The sequence below is a fragment of the Arachis hypogaea genome, chromosome 12, assembly GCF_003086295.3.
Source record: "Arachis hypogaea cultivar Tifrunner chromosome 12, arahy.Tifrunner.gnm2.J5K5, whole genome shotgun sequence".
Lineage (NCBI taxonomy): Eukaryota > Viridiplantae > Streptophyta > Magnoliopsida > Fabales > Fabaceae > Arachis > Arachis hypogaea.
Window position 1 is genome coordinate 6,981,330 of NC_092047.1, and position 17,156 is coordinate 6,998,485.

At 33.4% G+C, this 17,156-nt stretch overlaps 1 long non-coding RNA gene across 1 annotated transcript; it reads left to right on the forward strand.

Annotated features, from left to right (window-relative positions):
• Positions 1–3,038: 3,038 nt before the first annotated feature.
• LOC140177269 (uncharacterized) lies at positions 3,039–5,913 on the forward strand. Its single transcript, XR_011869091.1, has 4 exons — positions 3,039–3,232; positions 3,324–3,378; positions 3,466–3,623; positions 5,566–5,913. It is a non-coding gene; the product is annotated as an uncharacterized lncRNA (long non-coding RNA).
• The last annotated feature ends 11,243 nt before the right edge of the window (positions 5,914–17,156 follow it).

Below are 17,156 nucleotides of genomic sequence, written 5' to 3' on the forward strand. Positions count from 1 at the left end.
AGTGCTCCTTATAGGATGTCACCGGTTTAGAGATGGCCGAGCTAAAGTTCTCAGTTAGAGGAATTGGTTGGGTAAGAACTTTATCCGACCAAGTGTTTCCCCGTGGGGTGCTCCAGTATTACTGGTAAAGAAGAAAGATGGAAGTATGCGGCTCTGTGTGGATTACAGGCAGCTGAACAAGGTCACCATAAAGAATAAATACCCATTGCCGAGGATTGATGATCTCATGGATCAATTACAAGGAGCTGGGGTTTTCTCCAAGATCGATTTTGCGATCCGGTTATCACCAGATAAGGGTGAGGGGTGAGGATATCCCTAAGATTGCTTTCAGGACTCGTTATGGTCATTACGAGTATACTGTAATGTCTTTTGGGTTGAACGAACGTCCTGCAGTGTTTATGGATTACATGAATAAAGTGTTCCGTCCGTTTCTGGATAAATTCGTTGTTGTCTTCATTGACGACATACTAATTTACTCCAAGACCGAAGAAGAGCATGCGGAACACTTGCGGACCGTGTTGCAAATTTTAAAGGAGAAGAAACTCTATGCGAAATTGTCTAAGTGTGAGTTTTGGAAGGATGAGGTAAAGTTTTTTTTGGGTCACGTGGTGAGTAAGAGGGGAATAGCCGTAGATCCAACTAAGGTGGAGGCTGTGATGGAATGGAAACAACCACAGTAACTGAGATAAGGAGTTTCTGGGTTTGTGGCTATTACGAAGGTTATCAAGGCTTTTCGCAATTAGCTTTGCCGTTGACAAAGTTAAGAAAGAACTGTTTTTTGGACTCCTGAGTGCGAGAGAGCTTTCAGGCATTGAAGAAAAGTTGACCACTGCACCTGTGTTAGTGTTACCTGAGCCGAACGAGCCTTTTGAGGTGTACTGTGATGCATCGTTGAAGGGTCTAGGGGTGCGTGCTGATGCAGCATCATAATGTGGTGGCGTATGCCTCACGACAGTTGAGACCTCATGAAGTTAGTTACCCTACGCACGATCTGGAACTCGCTGCGGTCGTATTTGCCTTGAAGGTGTGGAGGCATTATCTCTATGGGGTTAAGTTCCAAGTCTTTTCCGATCACAAGAGTTTTGAAAAAAACCTCTTTGATCAGAAAGAGCTTAATATGAGGCAAAGGAGGTGGATGGAATTATTGAAGGACTACGACTTTGAGTTGAATTACCATCCGGGAAAAGCGAATATAGTGCGGATGCGTTAAGTCGGAAGTCGTTATATGCGTCTTGGATGATGCTCAAGAGGAGAAGTTGCTCAAGGGATTCGAGAGTCTAAAAATTGGTGCTCGAGAAGTATCTGGAAACTTGTGTTTTGAGCCCGATTAGAAATCTCAAGTGACTTTAAGTCCGAACTCCTAAAAGCTCATGAAAATGATGAAGCATTATGGAAGGTGTACCGGCTATCGAGCAAGGAAAACAGTGGAGAGTGTCGGAAGAAAAAGATGGTTATGGAGATTCAAGGGTAGGATCATTGTGCCGGATGTTGGTACTTTGAGACAAGATATCTTAAGGGAGGCACACAAAAGTGGATTCTCCATTCACCCGGGGAAGTACTAAGATGTACCATGATTTAAAGGTGATGTTTTGGTGGCCGGGTATGAAGAATGATGTGGCGGAATATGTTTCAAAGTGCTTAACTTGTCAAAAGGTAAGATTGAATATCAAAGACTTCCGGATGTTGCAACCTTTAGAGTTCCGCAATGGAAGTGGGAAGTATTGCAATGGACTTGTGCGGGATGCAAGGACTAGGACTGGTTTGATGCTATCTGGGTGATTGTGGACCGACTGACGAAGTCAGCTCACTTTTTGCCCATTCGGATGACTTACACCCTTGAGGAGCTAGCTCGGTTATACATAAAGGAGATTGTGAGACTCCATGTGTACCTGCTACTATAATCTCTGATAGAGATCCTCGTTTCACTTCGAGGTTCTGGGGTGCATTTCAGAAAGCTTTTGGAACTCGATTAAGCTTGAGTACAGCTTACCATCCTCAAACAGATGGTCAATCTGAGAGGACGATCCAAACACTAGAGGATATGTTGAGAGCTTGTGTTTTGGACCAACCGACGAGTTGGGATCGGTATATGCCGTTAGTGGAGTTTGCATACAATAATAGTTACCATGCGAGCATCGGAATGGCTCCGTATGAGGCATTGTATGGGAGGAAATGTCAATCTCCACTATGTTGGTATGAAGCTGGAGAGAAAGGCTTGTTGGGGCCAGAAATGATAGCTGAAACCACTGAACAAGTCAAGAAAATCCGAGACAGGATGCTTACGGCGCAGAGTCGCCAAAAGAGTTACGTCGATCAGAGGCGGAGCCCTTGGAATTTGAGGAAGGAGATCATGTTTTCCTGAAGGTTACTCCGACCACAGGAGTAGGTAGAGCGATTAAAGCAAAGAAGTTGAATCCTCGATACATTGGTCCATTTCAGATCCTGGAGAGGATTGGGCCGGTGGCGTATCGGGTGGCTCTACCACCTCATCTTTCGAACCTGCACGATGTGTTTCACGTGTCACAGCTTCGGAAGTACACTCCTGATGCTAGCCATGTGTTAGAACCTGAATCAGTTCAGTTAAGAGAAGATTTGACGCTTCCAGTGGCTCCAGTTAGAATTGACGATACTAGTATCAACGATTGCGTGGAAAAGAGGTTTCATTAGTCAAAGTGGCTTGGAGTCGAGGCGGTGTTGAAGAACACACTTGGGAACTTGAGTCGGAGATACGAACGGATTATCCGCACTTATTCTCAGGTAATTGAATTTGAATTTTGTGGGCAAAATTCCCAATTAGGTGGGTAGAATGTAAGACCCGGTTAATTAATGGTTAATTAACCCATAAATGAGAATTTATTCTAGAAAGCCAAAAATGTTATTTTTATGGCTAAATGTGATAGAGGAAATTGAGACGAGAATTTCGGTACCAATTTTATAGAAATCGGACCAAGATTGGACCGAACGGGCCAAACCGGACCAACCGGACCCAAAGTGGGCCCTTGGCCCAACATAACTAAACCAAAACCCTAGTTTTCAGCACTCTCTCTCCTCACACAACACCAAAACACGCTGAAAATTGAGATGGAAGGGGGAAGAACACTCTCTCAACTTCCTTCTCTCACTTGATCTTCAAACCACCATAACTTTTGATCTAGAGCTCCGATTGCCGCTCCGTTTGCGGCCACGCGTTCACCGCGGAGAGCTCTACAAAACCCATACAATCAATCTTGAGGTAATCCACGTTTTACTGTTCGAAATTCCAGCCCTTGATTTCGAGTTTCATGAGCAAAAATGTTGAGATTTTGGGTTCTTTGATGTTATAGGACCCAACTCTCTTGAAGGAGAAGGTTAATCTTGTCTCCTTGGACCTTGGGTGTGGTAAGATTCTCAACCCTAGTATAATTTGTTGTTCTATGATGTTTGGGTATTGAGATGTTGTGTATGGGTATGATGATTGTGGCTTAGGTTGTGTATATGTGAATATTGGAGCTTGATTGGTGATTTTGGAAAGCTTGGAAGAGGGTTTTGTGTGATAAAATCTGTTCTTGGAGGTGTTGATACCTTGAGAGCTTGTGGACAAGTGGTTTGGAAGTGCTCCGGTTGAGCTTGGGGAATCGGCTAAGGTATGGTTTTGGTTTCCCGTATCTAATATGTAATGTGGTAGGAAATACTTAGGCTAGAGGCCCTAAGATAGGCATTGAATTGTTGGTGTTGTTGAATGGTTGAAATATATGATGTGTTCATATATGTAATTATGAATATTGATGCCTTGATTGTGTGAAATATGAGAAATGCATGTTGTGATGTATGCTTGATGGATGATTGAGGTTGAATTGATGGGTGGTACCATGTTGATGGAGAGTATGATATTGATTATGTATAATGATGGTTAATTGGAAATGGTATTATTGGAAATTGGGATGAGGAAGGATGTATGACATGATATTGTGTTTGTCCTTTAGCCATTTGATTGAGAAGTGTTAAAATGGTTGGATGTGGTTTTGGAAACCTTGGTAAAGTGTCAATGTGTGAGTTGAGGATGGCTTGTTGTTGATTTTGGTACATTTTGAATGATTTCAAAGAGAAGGGTTGAAATTGGCATGTTTGATTGATTTTGAAAAGAGTTGAAAGTGGCTTGTTTTGAAAATGGCACCTTGTGGTTTTTTATGAAAATATGGTTTTTGGGCATACTTTGACGGGACATAACTTGGACTACGGATCTCTGATTTGTGCCAAATCTGTTTAGAAATGAAATTGGATCCGGGATGTCCATGCCGTTCAAAGAACGTGTGAAAAACGATTTAAAATGAGGAAGTTATGTCCGTCGGAAGATTGGGGTTTGAATATGTAAATTCTGCAGCTTTTAACTTAGAAAATTTTTAGCAGAATGACCCCTCGCGCGTAGGCGCACTTGGTGCGTACGCACCGTTCTTCGAGAAAGCGCCATCCACGCGTGCGCGTACGCGTGGACCTGTTTTCATCTCAAAGTTGATTTTTGAGTTTTAAAAGCCAAATTTCATACTTCTAAGCCTCCGATCTCACCACTTATGTATTAAATCATTATGATATGCCTAGCATGAGAAAAAGGGCTAGTGAATGTGGTAACTTGCGAGTGAAGCAAGGAAAAATGAATGATCATTGAGGATCAAAGATGATTATGTGAGATGCGGAGAATGGCGGTGGAAGTGCTTGTTGTGCCATGGGCCGAAGGGCCGTAATTGTTAATGAATTGGCTGGTTATGGATTTAACCGTGAGCCGGATGGCTAGATTATTGCCGTGTTACGGCGGAGCCATGTTTATGGCCAAGTATAAATGCATATATGATGTTGATTGAATTGTGAAGGTTTGCACTTCCACCATTGGAGATGAGGGTTTCCCTGGGTAGTAGCAATGGCTAGCCACCATGTGCTCCAGGTTGAGACTCGAAGCTCTTTTGACCCTATGTCGTAAGTGTGGCCGGGCACTGTGAAAGGCCCGGATGAGCTCGCCCCCATAAATATTCACCAGTGATGGTGATGGATAAATATTCACCAGTGAGGGTGATGGATATGGATCATGATTATGATCAAGTTTATGATGAGTATAACTCGAGTTGGGGATGCACGACAGAGGGACAGTCCAATGGCTAGCTACCAGGACTTGTCGGGTTGGCTCTATAACCGACAGATGATATCATCAGCCACTAGGGACAGGCATGCATCATAAGCATACTACATGAATTGTTTGAGATTGCCTATTTGACTGCATATTACTTGCTAATTGCCTAAATGCCTTATTTGTTCCTATTTGTAAATCTCTTGTCTGATATAACTGTGTTTGCTATATTATACTCCTGCTGGTTGTTGGGAGGTCTGAAGGAAGTAGAAAGGGAAGTATTAGTTAGACTGAAGGATCTTTAGTTAGTTGCCGCTTACGGTTTAGCTTGTTTATAAGCTTTGATATTTTCTGGAGGAAGTTCTAGGATTGTCTTCGGCTTTCCTCTATTATTATGTATTATATATGTGGAAGCTGTTACCGTACTGGGGACCTCTGGTTCTCACCCATGCGGATTTTGTGGTTTTCAGATGCAGGACACGAGGCTTCTCGTTGAGGCATGCTGGGGACTTCTGGATTAGCGAAGATTCTTGTTCTCGGGACTCTATCTTGATTTATATATCTTGTTTAGATACTTTTATCTCCATTAAATAATACAAACTGTGATGACTCCTTCTAGAGGGGATTTTGGAGATTAGGTTTTCGGTATTTGTGTCCCTTTGGGTTTTCCTTGGGGTTTTCCTTATTTTATTATATGTATATATTGCTATGCTCGAACCGGTTACCTTCGCAGCCGGATTTTGAGTCTTGATATTCCTGTTTTTGATACTCTTTATATATATGATCTTGCGTTAGCTTATCCTTTGCTCGTTGTGTTAGTGATCGGAGTGTTGCGCTTTCGAGTTGCGGTTTTTGTTTACCCTTTTTTTCTACAAGGCTCCTAGTTATAATCAATCATTCATACTACTATACGTACTAAATTTTTGTTTTAGAGGTCGTAATACCTTGCCATCTCTGAATTATGACTTAAGCATAAGTCTCTGTATGGTAGGGTGTTACAATTATTATGTGAGTTATACTCTATTAAATCCCAAATAAATCTCAATTGTTAAAATTTTATTTGATCACAAATCTATGTTTATTTAAAAAAAAAAAAAAGTTCAACAATAATTGTTCATTAGTAGTAATCTTATTAACTAAAGGGGGGAGAGAGATTAAGTAAAAAATAAAATAAATATAAAAAAGGAATATATATTTAATAATAAGGATTATTGTTGAATTATTTTCTTAATCTATGTCTAAAACTATATACAACTTAACAGTCATTTTGATATCAGAGAGAGTAATATAATAATATAATATAATAACTTAAAGATGGTTAATTGCTATGAATAAATTAAACCTTTAAATAAAAAATATGTTAAACATATAGTTATATATATTAAAAGAAAAGTTCTGTCAAAATAAACATGTTAGAAACACACACCAAAAAAAGGTTTCTATTTATAAAAATAAAGATTGTTACCAGATTTAGTTAGAAACCTTGATTTTAACGAAGTTATTGAATTGTCTTAATTAAAGGATCCATTAAGAAAATAATAAAACATGTTCTGCTTTTCATTGATTATGGTGGTGGATAGTACTGTATGTATGGGATGTATCTGATATGCATGAAGGAAGAAGGAAGGAAGGAGGAAGCAACAAAATTGACTACTTTTCATGGGTAAAGATCAGTCTTGGGATCAGCTCTGGATCTGAAAATATAGACATTTGAATGAAGGAGGCAGTGCCCCCACCCTATACACACCTACCTCCTATCTAGGGCTAATTAATATATATATATATATATATATATATATATATATATATATATATATATATATATATAAAATAGCAAAATTTTTAAGTGTATCGATACACTGATATTTCAGTAAATTTTAACCGTTGATCTTAATTATATAAATATATTATATATCTTTTTAATTAAAATCAACAGTTAAATTACTTTTTACTGAAATACCAATATATCAGTATACTTAAAAGTTTTTTTTATAAAATACAAGATAACGTAAGATACGTATAGTTAATTTTTATTATTAATATTAATATTATTATAAATATAACCAACTTAAATTTGGTGGACTAATTAGTTTGTTCGTATGTTTTAATAAATGTCTGAATTTAAATTTTATTTTGTACATACAAAAATTTATTGATTAATAATAAATTTTTAAATAAAATTTTGATTTACGATGGATTAGTTTTCAACTTATCAATTAGAAGACATTGTATACAACCAAAAAATATTATTATCATTATTAATAGATAATAACATATCAGTTAAGTTATTTATTCTTTTATTTATTAAATACATGTAAAATTGGTAAAAATAAAAGTAATTGAAATAACAAGTAAACTACAATTCAATTAAGTCTTCGGTTCAAAATTTGAAGATAACAAAAAATATCTTTTATAAACTATATATAAAAAATATTTTAAAAAATAAAAGTATACATCATCAACCTTTTGTATATTCTTATTATATATAATATGGATAACCAAAGTAGTTAAAAGATGTTTGACATATATAATATATAGTTGATGAAAATAAAATTCAATTTTATAAGAAAAGAGCTTGATATAATGCATGATTATTGTTGTTGGTTTGGATTGATTGATCATGCTAAACCATAAAAGGAGAAGAATGAAAATGGGAAGAAACATAATTAATTAATTATACTATGTTTAACTAATGTATTGATTATTATTAATAGGTCTAAAAATATTTGAAGGAATTGTTGATGAATTCTGAGTTCTCATCTTTCTTCAGCTTTTGACTTGGCATGGCGTGGCCTTTCCTTTAATTAACTGAAAATCAGAAATCCATTGGACGCATGCAGTGTACTCTTTCAGTGATCAATCCAAATCATTGTAATTGTACGTACTAAACGATATTGGACCACTTCACCCATCATCATACTATTCATGCATTTATTTATTTATATTCTCATATATCATCATCTCTCAATTTTTTAATTATTAGTTGTAATTATATTCATGTGCAAAATTATTTATCTGAGGTTATTATTTCCTTCACTATATATACTAATTAATGTTTATCATGATTTGCTTTGGAGTTTTATTATTTTTTAGTTAATTAATTAAACTCAAATTTAGATTAATTAGACCTTCATTGGGGCTTTAGATGCTATATATTATACTAAATTTAACGGAAAATCAACCATTTTCAGTGAATATAAATTAATTTTTTTGAGAATTTTCTTTTACCCTAAATTCTTTTTTAAATTCTTGAATTTTAAATCTTAAATTATAGATCCTAATTTTTTTAAAAAATAAAGAGTAAAAAAGTTATATAAAAAAGTTAATTAATATCAACTTAAAAAATATTAGAAACAAATGTTTGTTATTAATATTTGTCTATTTTAGATTAATACTTTAGCTTTATACTATTAAAATTTAGGATTTAAAATATAGGAGACTAAATATTAATAAAAATAAATAAATTTTGTTAATAATATAACATTTCTCATTAATTAATTAAAGTTGGTCCTCTAAATTTTTAATTTTTATTTTAGAGGGTAAAATGTGATCTTTTACTCTTGAATAGTTTCTCTCTCATATTTACTCTTAGTTCTACTTATGAAATAAATGGTGAGAGATCACACTTTATTCTCTAAAGTAAAATTCAAAATTTAGAGAATCCAAATCCCTCTTATCTATATATTTACTATTCATTTGTACTTTAAAAAAAAAAAAAAAAAAAGAGGAGGAGGAGGAGCAAGCGAATGAATTGATATTGAGATTAATTAATATGAGTGTTGAATTTTTAAGGGGGTTTAATTAATTAGGTTTAGGTTGAGTGGTAGTTTGTATATATGTATAGCTGTTAAAGCCCTAAAAGTGAGGAAGATACAAGTACCAATTCCAAAAGTGAATTTTCAAAGCTACCACTATATAGCAGCTTTAATACTATTATATTCAGTTCTAATTTCATAGAGGATTTATATGAAACAAGAGATTGGAGGACCAGAGAGAGATGCATGTAAGATGAATATGGATATGAATGAATAGAAGTTATTACCCCATAAAAGTGACATATCATGAGATCCTATATGTATGTGTTCAAGTTTTTGCTATATATACTTTACAAGATAATAAAGTTATTTATATAACAGATCAGATATGCATGCACATTCATTTCGGTTGAGGATGAGAATCAGGACCATCATGCCTCCTAAAATTAAAGTTATATATAATGTTAGATAATTTTTTTGTGAAAACATCTTTATCTGAAGATGATATTGTGAATTGTTAGATAGATTAAATAAATATATTTAATTAAATATTTTAAATTATCTAACAGTCTACACCTGTAAAAATATTGTATTTATATTCTGCTTTGTTTTGTTATTTTGTTGAAAATATTTTTGAGAATTAGGTTATTTTTTATGACAATGTTAGAGGGAATATATAAATTTTTGGAATGTTTTCTGATTCATTTCGATTAAGGATTGAGATTGTACAAAACGATCTAAAAAATATCTAACGGTCTATAATATTATCTTCATATCAAGATGTCTTTATTAAAGTAATCATACCATAATATTATGAACTAATATTTTTATTGTATGTTAAAGTACCATTTTTTTTAAAAGTTTAATCTAATAAAAAAAATATATAAATAATTATATATCTAACATATTTTTTTACACAAATTTTTTTTTATTTTTTGGTGAATTTTATATAGAATTTTTTTTGTTTGCTTTATACATAATTTTTTTCTTTGGAATTCAACAAGGCTAGAAAGGTAGAATTTTAGATTTTTCGAGCATAAAAATTTTGATATTATATTAAGATATCACTTTTCTTAACTAATGGAAAAAATATATTTATTTAACTATATATAAAAAATTGGAGAGTTGGTCATCAGTTAAAAGAAGTAATTAATAATTAATTAAAATGGAATATTTGAGCCGTTAGTTCTTTTATTAATAGTCAAAATTAAAACACAAAATTATATAATTTTTTTAAATAATTATATAACCTTTAAAAAAAATTAATTTTAACCATGTGTATATATATGCATGCTTGGCTCAAATTTTCTTAATGTCCTTGTGATATTCTTTTATATGTTGGACCAGATACCTTGTGCCTCTGATGTGACCAAGGAAAACGAAAGAAGCTCATGCCATCTGATCTGTATACAAGTATTAGTTAGATTTGGATTAATTTCTATCTCTTCTACTGCGTACTTTTTTTAACAGGAATTGATGAAAGTATAAATAACAATATTCTACTATATATATATTAGAATATTTCATTATTTTTCGCAAAAGCTTGCTGTTTATTGACTAGGTTTCATTTCATTTTTAGTATTATTTATTTAAAATAGAATAAAATAAATTTTTTTTTAAAACGATTTATTTTTAAATAATAGAGTATTGCACTACTTGTTAATTAAAAAAAAAAAAAATAGTTTTCTATTTATTATTGTTAGTGACTACGTAAGGTTAGGTTTAGTTAAATTTACTTGCATTAAACAATTCTAACTAACCCTAATTTTACATAGTCACTAACAATTATATTTTATACGAATATATAGTTTGAATTTAGAATTTAATTATGGTTTAGAATTTAAAATTTAAAATTTTTAGAATTTAATAACAAGTTAATTTTTAGAAAGCATTGTATTTCGTTTTTTTTTTGGAACGTGTTAATATTTGTGCTTAAAATAAAGTGAAAATTCAGGTGCAGTCGACTTCACGTGAAGTTGATACATGAGAGCTGTTAGATGATTTGACTGAATTGACTAAATTTTCATCTCACAACTCTCAGATATCAACTTCACGTAAAGTCAACTTCACCTGAGTTTTCACCTTAAAATAAACTTGTGGTGATGGTTAGAATGCTTGGGACCAAATTCGGTAACAAACTACAATACATATATTTATTTCAATTATATCTTCAAATGTAACAAAAAAAAAAAAAACTTAATATGATGATTGGCCTAGTCAAAGTAGTTCTAAGTAAACCGAAACACACAATGTGGCGATGTAAATGATAGGAGGCATAATATTGACATGAAAGGATATGATTTTGAACAGATATAGACACACAAAAGCATAAGCAGAGAAAGAAAGATAGTAGTTCCAATGAGTTACATGATGATGAAATTAAAGCTAAGTGTTTGGGTGATGGCATGACATATATATAGCTGCTAATGTAGCTTCCACATGCCATAGTGTTATCCTTTTGTCTGATTTTGAATTTATTGCAACAAATTTGAAAGGAACAAGAGAATGTAATGTGTACGAAGCTTCTTTAGTGGCACCCCATGTTGTTACTTTGGGATATGTGGTCTTGGTTGCAGTGCCCTAATTCATTCTGGGTTTGGGTTTTGGCCTCTGAATATGACAACTTATACTCCATTGGATCAGATGCATGTGGGATATTATATTCATCCATATTAATAGCCATTCTAGTTAGGTAAAACTACTAATGCTTTGACAGAGATATGTCCCAAATCTTCTCTTATTTTATTTCCATCAATTTTATTTTTATACATGCTCATACTATTTTAATTTGAAAATTTTAAGCTCGTAGAAGAAAATATATGATTATTAATTTATTATATCTTTAATATGTCACTTAATTATTAAATAAGAATTTTTTTTCTTAATTTGTATAAACTTTTTCTTTCCACTTGAGTAATGAGAATTAAACTGTAAATTTTTAAGAGATACAAATTTTGATACCATATCATAAAACTGCTTTATAAAAAAATTTAAGAAAAAAAACATATGAATGGTCATATATGAGAAAAGTTCAAGGACTAGCAAAATTTATTATTTTTGGTCAATACTTTTAACTTACAGTTTAAATATTATTGGCTAACTGATGATCAAAAATAATAAATTCTAGGGCAAAACACACATATAAGCCAATTGGATCAAGATTTTACACTGTTAAGCCAAAAGAAAAAACGAGACATGAATCAACTAGGAGGACGTTTCTATGTAGTTCGAATTACACCAATTTAAACTAAACCAATGAATAGTAATTCGAATCACCTTACCTAGAATTAGACATGAACATAGTAATTCGAATTGGTGCAATTCGAACTAGGCATGCATGAAAGCATCATAGTAATTCGAATAACTCTTATTCAAATTACACACACAAACAAACACATACTAGTTCGAATTGGAGTGATTCGAACTAGCACCCGATATATTGGCATATAGTAATTCAAAGTATGCTGATTCGAATTACCAACAAATTAGCAAACCATGGTATTTCGAATTGCACCAATTCGAATTACAAGTATTTTGCCTATAAATAAAGTTCGAATTAACCTCATTCGAACCACTATTCCAAACTCCTGCCCCACCAAATTCTAGAGAAAAGGACCTCGTACGACTCCAACAACGGCTTGAGCAGAATATTTAGCTGATGGGGATAATCCGGACCGAGTTTATCGTTTGGATGGAGTAGCCCATATAACTGGTGTTATCAATGAAAAGGTTAGTTCAAACTTATTCTTTTAAAATAGGAGTGAATAAGTTTTTTTTTTTTTTTTTATATTCTTACCGTTGGTGTGTTAGAATGGTAGTCATTATATATCGTTGCTAAGTTAGATAGGATTGCCATACAAGTGGTTTTGTTAGTGAATGATGTTAGTGGTTTTGTTAGTGGTTTTTTTAGTAGTATTGTTAGTGGTTTTGTTAGTGGTTTTGTTAGTAGTTTTGTTAGCGAATGATGTTAGTGGTTTTGTTAGTGAATGATGTTAGTGGTTTTTGTTAGTGAGTTTGTTAGTAATGTTGTTAGTGGTTTTGTTAGTGAATGATGTTAGTGGTTTTTAAATTCTGGTACATTTTGTGTGCAGCCCCACCGACGCATTTCGAGGTGGTTGAGGAGCTCATGGTGGAGATTGGTATGGTTCTGGTACGGGCGACGACTTGGGTGATGGTGGCGGGGGAGATGGAGGAGGGCTTTTGGCGATTACTTTGTTGGTGACCCCAGCGACGACCAGGCAGTTCATGATAGCCAGACATGGGTTAGTTCAGGGCAGCTTCTGTCAGACTTGCTGACCAGTGATGGTCTTGATGCGGACTTCGAAGGATCACACTTTTTGAGGAGATTAGCGCCATCATGCGGGAGAATGATGCAACACGTCAGAGGACACATCCCACCGGCATGCAGGCTCACCTAGATGTGGACCTGAACGAGCCTCCGTCAGGTCCGATTCATGAGCATTTTGCCTTTGATGGTACTCCTCCGTCTGCCTACATTGCTGCCCCACAGGCAGGACCGTCTGGGGCCTCCCCACATCTGAGCCAGGACCAGCTAGGCCACCCCCACAGGCTGCACAGGAGGATGATTCGGACGGAGAGGATGACGAGGAGCCGCTAGCCCAAAGAGGCCAGAGGGTCCGATGACGACACTGCTTCACGGGTTCGCATTTATTTAGATGACTCATGAGGAATTGGGTTTAACGTTAAGCTATGGTCCTTAGTTTCTGTGTCTTAGTTTTTAATTTGTCATGTGTTCGATTGCTTTATGTTATTTGAGTTATGGACCCATTGTACTTTGTGTTACCTATGTTGTATGAGTTATATTAGTAGTTTGTATGACTTATGTTGAAACTGACTTCGTGTTACGTATATTAAATATATCAAGTGTGTTCTGGATATTATGGTTTCCTCACACTTATTGTTGGTGACAATAATGTATATCCCACAACAATATCATACATGTTTTTAATAGTCCATGTAATATGATTCATTGCGGACCAAAATAGGCTTCAACATAACATAAGACAATAGTTACAAAAAGAACACATCGAATAACATAGTACATAAACTAAATAAAGCGGACTAAACTAGGAAATAGCTAACATACTCAAGTGCAAATACGAAACTAAAACAACTAAACCAACAACTACACATCGACCCCGGTCCCCGTGGTGACACCTCCCTGTGGACAGCTCCGACGTGTGTGTCCTAGTTGTCTCCTCGTCACTCCCTATGATGAAACAATCGTACTTCACGTCATCTCGCAGCATTGAGATCGGAATGCGATAGAATAACTTCTGAACTTGTTTCACGCCTTGCAGCCCAAGTTTCTGTATTATAGAATTCAAGAAGTCATCGAATCTCGTCGTAGGTCTCATAAAATTACTCAGAGGATCTTTATCAGTGAACTTCACACCAGATTGTGTTTTTCTCTTAATGGACCCTCTATAATGCACAGACACTACAAAATTTTTCTCACTAGCCATTTTATCACTCTAATGAGACGAATTCACGTTCACACCATACTTACACGTCTGGGGATTCATAATTCGAAACAGTCAATTTCGAATTATATACATATAATTCGAATTAGCTAGATTTGAATTGCCTAATGATTTGCTCACCTTATAATTCGAATCAGGTCTATTCGAATTACCTACGAATTCATGCATGCATAGTTCGAATTGATCAGTTTCGAATTACCCTCCCTATAATTCAAATAGCCCTGATTTGAATTACTCCCATTTATAGTTCGAGTTGGTTTGATTCAAATTACATATAGGCATGCTTTGGTTGATTCATGTCTCATTTTTCTTTTTGGTTGAATTGTGTAAAATGTTGATCCAATTGGCTTATAAGCGCATTTTGCCCTAAATTCTACTGCCTTCTAATATTCCTTGTTATATATATCGATCTCCAATAAGTATAAAGGAGTTTTACACAATTTGGTAGCAATAAGCACTTGTTGCCACTAGAGGTCAAGCATTACAAGCACATCTCAGCAAAGATAAAATTTCATAATAATTTGCAGATCAAGATTATCAAAATATTGGTATTGAATTTTCTCAATACAAACAACGAATCCAAGATGATCAAAATTTGATTTCTTGGTTGTTAGCATCTATGGATTCAACTTTCACACCAAAGGTGGTAGGTTATTTTTATAGCTATCAAGTATGAGAGAATAATGAGTCATATTTTACAGAGTCAACAAAATTTAGAATCAAACAACTCAAAATAAAACTCAAGATGATGAAGAAACAAGAATTTATAGCTTTAGAATATATTACCAAAGACCAAGATTATTGCTGACTCATTGGCTGTACTGGAAAAGCCTCGTAAAGTAGAAAAGCAAATTCAAGTTATTTTTGATGGTTAAATGAAGAATATCAGATGCTTCTCACTACTTTCAACACAACCAAAAATGTATATATTGTGTGAGGTTAAAACTCTTCTTTTAACACATGATGATATGCTTGAAAAATTTAAAAAGTAAAAAAAATATGATTATTCAGACCAATATAGCTCAGAGTTCATATTCAACTATTCCAAACTTCAATCGAGGCAATGGAAAAAGAAGAGGAAGATGTGGATACAATAAGAGAAGTTTAGCACGATATATACAATAAAAGAAGTTTAAAATTTTCAAATATTACTTACACCAACAACATGCGCATCAGCATGGATATAGGAGCTATTTTTTCTTATGAGTGATGATAAACAACTCTCCTCTATCCACAGGCCTTCCTCGTGCTTTCTCCTATAACATTGATATTGACACAAGTAGTTCATAAATAACAACACCATTTTCAAGAAGATTAAGTAAAATGTCAAAACAAATAATTATTTATTATCACTTCGTCTTTTTTTCTTGCCAATATCTTGGAGCTCCCAATATGTGTGAGAAGTTACTTACTCCGATTTAAAGCATTTTGTTTACACTTTTTCTATGAACAAATAACAGAACAAATATAAATAAACAAATAACGTTCACATTGGATGAGGTTTGAGAGTTACAGAGATGTTGGGGCATATAATAAAAACAGAAAATATTTAGAATTAGGAGGAGATCAAAACGTTTGAAAGATACGGAGATGTTGGGGCATATGGTAAAAATGGATAATGCTTAGAATTAGGAGGAGATCAAAACAAGATTTGACCTATGGATTTAACGTTAACAATTTCAAAGAGTTCATTTTTATTTTTATATCACCTTGAATTTGTATTATAGCTGTATCTCTGTTCCTTTATTCTCGCCCCAAATATCTTATGCTTTTATGGGATAAACTTAACAAGGTTAACGATGGCTTCTTTAAAAAATTATATTGAATCGCTTGGATATTTTATATGGGATTAAACTGTTAGGCTAAAAAAAAGTAGAGAATATTGGTTTAATTCGGCATATTTGTTAAACTAATCAGTTATAAAAATCTGTGCTTCTGAAAGGTATATAAACATGTCACTTCAATTTAATAAACTTTACTGGTAAGCAATAAAATCAGTTTACACATTTTTATCACATTATTTTTCAAGTATCACACACCTATCTGGTTCTCTTTCTTTTGTGTTCTTCTCTTAAAGATTTATTTATATTCAACTTTGAACTGTTTTTTCTAGAATTTTTTACGGGCTTTATAAATAATTTTTACATAACAATTATACGCACTCTCTATGCACCTCACCTCCGTGACTGGTTTATTTCTTCGTGCTTTAATTATTTTTTTGTCTTATAAAATTGTTTTGATTTCACATGATGAATTTTGGTTTTTTTTTTTTTTTGTTTTTTTTTCCAAATTTTTGAAAGCCTTAATTTTCACACCAATAAACAGTTATATGGATCTTCAATCAGGTAAGTAAACATTTATCTGCGTCTCATATATGTATTACTTAATACCCCATTTTATACTTGTTCTAATTTAAATCTAATTTTAAATTTATTTTAAAGTATTATTTCACCACTATTAAAAATAGACCATTTTGGACACTATATATTTTTCTTTCTTTAGCAGTAGCCTTCATTTTAAAAAATACATAATTCTTTGATTTTTATCATCATATTTGTAGAAACATTAGAATATATAAAATATTAAATACTTAAAAGAAATTATTATTACAATGATAAATATTAAAAATCATAATAAATGCTAATTAATAATTTGAATTTTTTACTAATACAAAGATACAACTAAAAAGATAACAAAATTTAAAATAATATTAAAAAAATAGATAACAGAATTATATAATTTTATAAAAATAATACATAAAATTTTAATTGTTTGGAAATTAGCTTGAAAGTTAAAAGATTG